Consider the following 6,922-nt stretch of genomic DNA (forward strand, 5'->3'; position numbering starts at 1 on the left):
CTCATTGTGTCTCTCTCTCTCTCTCTCTCTCTCTCTCTCTCTCTCTCTCTCTCTCTCTCTCTCTCTCTCTCTCTCTCTCTCTCTCTCTCTCTCTCTCTCTCTCTCTCTCTCTCAGAATAGAATAGATTTAGGACCACAAATTATTCCACAATTTTTTTGTTATAACTCGGATGTGATAGACTATAAGTGGTTAATCTTCTTTTGCACTTAACCATTTTTTCTTGAGTAATCACATTTTGCTATGTCACAGTTATAGTTAAAAATTGTGAAAAATTTTGTGATCCTACAAACATGAACAGCACATGACATAACGACGACTGTCATTCTCATAAACTTACAGGATGGTACCATACGTGACCATTACCAATGTTGGTTTTCACTGAAGACAAGAATGATTTAATGTTGCTGACGAAAATAGTCAAAACGAAGAAGGCCCACGCCCTAGGGCACGTCAAAATCTTGCAATTTGCTAGGATTGACTTGCTAAGTGTCTTCACTTGCTTTTAGTCTTTGTGTGGCAAGAAGAGAGACATGATCCATTCACACATGACCCGAATTTTTTCTGATAACGTCACATGACTCGATTTACTTGCATCTTATTCACAGAATGGTAGAAATAGGTTGCGAGCTATGTGGAGCTTGGTAATTAAGCGGTTCGATACGGAATGTGATATATATTGTTGTTTCAGATTAGGGTTTGATGTATTGACAAATGCACTATACTGTTGCCTATGTATCTTTCTCTTGATATAGGGAAAAAATCACTACAACTATGTGGAAGCAGGTATATACATTATTGAATCAAGTAAATCTTTATATTGTTTGATTGTTTCTTTGCATAATTTTTACTTTATTTTTGCATTTCACAAATTTCTTGGAATTAGGTTAAATTCCTAACAACAGGATTTGAGTCATGTCCTATAAGAGAAATACTTGTCACATTCACAGGAGATGCATGCACATGTGAATCACACCTTTTTTTTTCTTTTTTCTTTTTTCATAATTTGATATTGGACATTTTCATTAGAAACATAAAAAATTCTCAAATAAACTAAAGAGTAATGATAGTTACACACTCTTTATTATACCCTAGTCATACACATACTATCACATGGGCTGAAATCATGTATATAAAACACAATTTCAATTGAAATCGTGTTTTAAAAAATACAGTTTAAAAAAATAAGCAAGTATAGAGTATGTCATAATAATTGTATAATAAAATTGAAATCGTGTTTTAAAAAATACAGTTTAAAAAAATGAGCAAGTATAGAGTATGTCATAATAAGTGTATAATAAGATTTTCCATAAACTAAAAGGCTTTTGGCCTTGAACAACACATTCAGTTACACGTGTGCCACATAATAGGTTCCATTGTGAATGAATGTGTAGCACAGGTGCACCAAGTTAGGGGCCGTTTGGTATGAGATTTTGAGCAATAATTTTCAGTTTTTAAACAATATTACATGTATTTCTATACACTTTTTCACTCACACGTATTTCTAAAAAATACAAACAACATTACTAGAAAAGCGTTACCAAACTGGCCCTGATTGTCTTCGTGGTTAGGTACTCAAATTTAAGGCAAAATTTAATGTGACTAATCTCCCTTTAGTCGAAATAGTTGAGATCTTTATTCATGGGGGTTGTCAAAATTAGGGCTGCTCGTCCTTGTTAAGAGTTAAGACCCAAAAATTAATAGTCCTCGGTAAAAGTTAGCACCAACTTTCTGTAAGGTTGCTAAAGTTTTCGGACAATTTTGGTACACTTATGGAAATTTAAAGCTGGCAAGTTCATAATTATTATAGATATTAAATATAAAATTTTGGTGGACCTATCGGTTTTAATGGCGGGATTGTATATCCGCTAACGTGAGTTGTGAATGTCTTTACGCTCTATGCACGAAGACAAGTGGGCAACTAACTTTATCTTTTGATTTTTTGAGATTTTATTCTATGCAATTAAAATTCCAAGTCAAATTAAATCCAATTGCCTAATTCTATTATTTCGTTGGTTTTTTCTTAAACGGTTTCTTTTAGATCTATTATGGCCCAAAGTTGTTGTAATCCCAAACCTTTTTATACGTAAGCTTGTACTTGCAGGTCAAGTAATCCAATATTACTAGGATAGAATATGGTTAGGCTAGGTTTTTCTACAAACATTATCTCATGTACAGTTTATGATGTGAATACTAATTCAGTTTGCTCTCTTTTAATATTGTGGTATAATAAAGTGGTCAACTTTGTATTAAAAGTCTTTTTCATTTTGGTTAGAGAAATGAAATATTTCAGCAATAATCAATACTTCTATAATAAGTTATTTATATTTCTATAAACAGTTAAAATCCATATATTTTATAAGTTCAATACGTTAGTCATAATAGATTAGCCTAATCTATTAACACAACAGGATGTATTGTGTATAGATGGTGTAAAAGACAATTAACTATTCTTTCAATTGTCACATTTAACCATTATATGACTAATAATTAAAGTGAGAAAATAAAACATATAAGGAAAAGTGGCCTATGAGTCGGTGGAGAAACGAATGGTAATTAGAAAACAAGTCCAAAGGGCTTAAAACTTTATACATACCTGTACTACACTTATATAATTTGTATGGCGCACGCACTGTCTATTTAAATTATAAAGACAGCTAATTATAGACAATATTTTACAGGCTTTACATCTGATGTTCTGACCTTCTGATTTTTAGTAAGTAGTCATTTCTTTTGTTAGAAGTAAGTCACTACTAATACCATTAACCCAAAATTATAGTCATATTTTGATTTTGTTGAGTCAAGCAATTGGAAATTAGCATAATTGGAATAACTTGTATGCTCTCTGCATATTCAACAACCAAGGTTTAAATAACCAACAAACAAAATGCCTAAAAAATCAGATATATTTCCCAAGGGCAACTATATTAATTAGTTTGAAAACAACTTATTTAACTTGTTAATAAAAGTATGCTAGAAAATTTAAGGGTTTAAAAAGCTATACATAAAAGTAAAAAAGTAAAAAATTGGCTTATAAGCTAGTAACAAAGACCTTGAGGAAACGAGGAGATTGAAGATTAACCACATTGCAAGACATGGAAATATAGTCGGTCATAAGCTAGACAGACATGCACCATTTTTTTGATGAAAGAGTTCTATGACTTGAGGATACTCTGCCACTGCTAGATGTACTGAATTTCTATGAGGAATTAGGAATCAACATTCATCTTCAAATAAGAAAATAGAGATAAAATTAAAAAGACTATTATATTGTAATATAGTTATTTTTTTCCTCAAGTTGAAGGGACTTTTAATTATTTATTTTACTGTAGATATTTGCTTTCATGATATATATGGAAGTGTTATTTTAGGTGGGAGGAAATAAGAAATAAACCACTGCAATGATCTCGTGAGCATAGAGAGGTGACCTAAGGGTCATTGGTCAAAAGTATGCAAACAAAGAAAAACCTTGGGTCTCTCTAAGGTGGAACCAGAAATTTTCCCTCGGGGCTGAGTTGTGTTACTAATATATTCGGTAAGATAAACCTCATGTACACATTCACAAATATATGCATATATGCGTTTGTATATATATACATACATCCATATATATTTACTATGGACAAAATTGCCCATTGCCCTTTTCGGGAAAATTATATAGCCTTATGCTCCTCTTTCAAAACTAATTAGGGAAATGCTTCTCTTTTAAAACTCGATTTACTACAAATCGAGTTAAGCTCTATAGTGGTATTTTTATAGCGCCTATAGTGACGTTTTAAGGACTTATAGTAGTGTTTTGGAACTCGGCTTCCATGAACTCGAGTTATAGGTAAACAAATTGCCTATAACTTGATTTCATGGAGGTCAAGTTAAAAAACGCCATTATAGGTTCTTAAAACGTCACTACAAGCTCCATAAAACACTATTATGGGGCTCTAGATTGTTTTTTTTTTTTTTTTTTTTTTTATTTCGTTGGTTTTTTCTTAAACGGTTTCTTTTAGATCTATTATGGCCCAAAGTTGTTGTAAACCCAAACCTTTGTATACGTAAGCTTGTACTTGCAGGTCAAGTAATCCAATATTACTAGGATAGAATATGGTTAGGCTAGGTTTTTCTACAAACATTATCTCATGTACAGTTTATGATGTGAATATTAATTCAGTTTGCTCTCTTTTAATATTGTGGTATAATAAAGTGGTCAACTTTGTATTAGAAGTCTTTTTCATTTTGCTTAGAGAAATGAAATATTTCAGCAATAATCAATACTTCTATAATAAGTTATTTATATTTCTATAAACAGTTAAAATCCATATATTTTATAAGTTCAATACGTTAGTCATAATAGATTAGCCTAATCTATTAACACAACAGGATGTATTGTGTATAGATGGTGTAAAAGACAATTAACTATTCTTTCAATTGTCACATTTAACCATTATATGACTAATAATTAAAATGAGAAAATAAAACATATAAGGAAAAGTGGCCTATGAGTCGGTGGAGAAACGAATGGTAATTAGAAAACAAGTCCAAAGGGCTTAAAACTTTATACATACCTGTACTACACTTATATAATTTGTATGGCGCACGCACTGTCTATTTAAATTATAAAGACAGCTAATTATAGACAATATTTTACAGGCTTTACATCTGATGTTCTGACCTTCTGATTTTTAGTAAGTAGTCCTTTCTTTTGTTAGAAGTAAGTCACTACTAATACCATTAACCCAAAATTATAGTCATATTTTGATTTTGTTGAGTCAAGCAATTGGAAATTAGCATAATTGGAATAACTTGTATGCTCTCTGCATATTCAATAACCAAGGTTTAAATAACCAACAAACAAAATGCCTAAAAAATCAGATATATTTCCCAAGGGCAACTATATTAATTAGTTTGAAAACAACTTATTTAACTTGTTAATAAAAGTATGCTGGAAAATTTAAGGGTTTAAAAAGCTATACATAAAAGTAAAAAAGTAAAAAATTGGCTTATAAGCTAGTAACAAAGACCTTGAGGAAACGAGGAGATTGAAGATTAACCACGTTGCAAGACATGGAAATATAGTCGGTCATAAGCTAGACAGACATGCACCATTTTTTTGATGAAAGAGTTCTATGACTTGAGGATACTCTGCCACTGCTAGATGTACTGAATTTCTATGAGGAATTAGGAATCAACATTCATCTTCAAATAAGAAAATAGAGATAAAATTAAAAAGACTATTATATTGTAATATAGTTATTTTTTTCCTGTCAAGTTGAAGGGACTTTTAATTATTTATTTTACTGTAGATATTTGCTTTCATGATATATATGGAAGTGTTATTTTAGGTGGGAGGAAATAAGAAATAAACCACTGCAATGATCTCGTGAGCATAGAGAGGTGACCTAAGGGTCATTGGTCAAAAGTATGCAAACAAAGAAAAACCTTGGGTCTCTCTAAGGTGGAACCAGAAATTTTCCCTTGGGGCTAAGTTGTGTTACTAATATATTCGGTAAGATAAACCTCATGTACACATTCACAAATATATGCATATATGCGTTTGTATATATATACATACATTCATATATATTTACTATGGACAAAATTGCCCATTGCCCTTTTCGGGAAAATTATATAGGCTTATGCCCATTTTTCTAAATTAATTAGGGAAATGCTTTTCTTTTAAAACTCGATTTACTACAAATCGAGTTAAGCTCTATAGTGGCATTTTTAAAGTGCCTATAGTGATGTTTTAAGGGCTTATAGTAGTGTTTTGGAACTCGGCTTCCATGAACTCGAGTTATAAGTAAACAAATTGCCTATAACTTGATTTCATAGAGGTCGAGTTAAAAAACGCCATTATAGGTTCTTAAAACGTCATTACAAGCTTCATAAAACACTATTATGGGGCTCTAGATTGTTTTTTTTTTTTTTTTTAAACTCGATTGGTAGTAAATCGAGTTTTAAAAAATGAGCATTTCCTTAATTAGTTTGGGAATGAGGGCATAAGGCTATATAAGGGCAATTTTGTCCTATTTACTATATTTACTAGATAGTATCATCTTTTAAATTTCAATGAATATATATACAAAAAGTGTCTAGTTTAATATTAGACATGTACAAAACAAATCAACAAAAAGAACTTTTTATCTCTCATAAAAAAATTATGCTTGATGAAAATCTTTTATAGAATTAAAATCATCGCTTATTATCTTCATTGTGAAATTCTTAAATTTTCATTCAATATACAATATTACCAATACGCCAAAATGAATAGTAATAAAAAAAAAAAATCAACAATAACAATAAAGTCTTTTAAACTATGAATGATCTAAAACTTTAACTATTAGACAAAACCATTTGAATAGACTAAATATTTGAGTGGATCAACTCCTATTTTTTTTAAGGCTGTTTAAAAGCTTCAATAATTACATATACTATTAATCAAATTTGAAAATTCTCGAGGGGCATTGGCCCCTCCTACGGTGTTTAGTTCCGCCCCAGTGACCAAGTCAACCCATGCTGCAACTTCAGTTTGTTTAATTGTTCACCAAGAGAGCTCAGCTCTTAGTTGAATGCTTCTGATGCCTGATTTGTCTACATGGGGTAGCGGGTTTAGGCCTTGGCGTTGTAGGCTAGGCGATTAGGGTCAGACTGATATTGAGCTTGCTCGACCAGGTTAGGTTTGCTAGTCTTGGGCTTTTGCAATTTTCCGTCCTCCAGATTTATCTTAATAACTTGATGTGTAAGGCTGGAGTACTATCTGTTGTCCAGCTTTATAATAGTCGCCATGGGTTTGAATGGTAGTATGTGCTATGCATGTGGATTGGGAAGCAAAAATTATTTTAAGCATTCGAGTTGCAGTTGCAGACTACAAAAAAAGAGAACGAAGATGTTAAAGATTAGAGGATGAATACACACAATTTGAGACATCCCTTT

The sequence above is a fragment of the Quercus suber genome, unplaced genomic scaffold (genome assembly GCF_002906115.3).
Source record: "Quercus suber isolate HL8 unplaced genomic scaffold, Cork oak 2.0 scaffold_15, whole genome shotgun sequence".
Lineage (NCBI taxonomy): Eukaryota > Viridiplantae > Streptophyta > Magnoliopsida > Fagales > Fagaceae > Quercus > Quercus suber.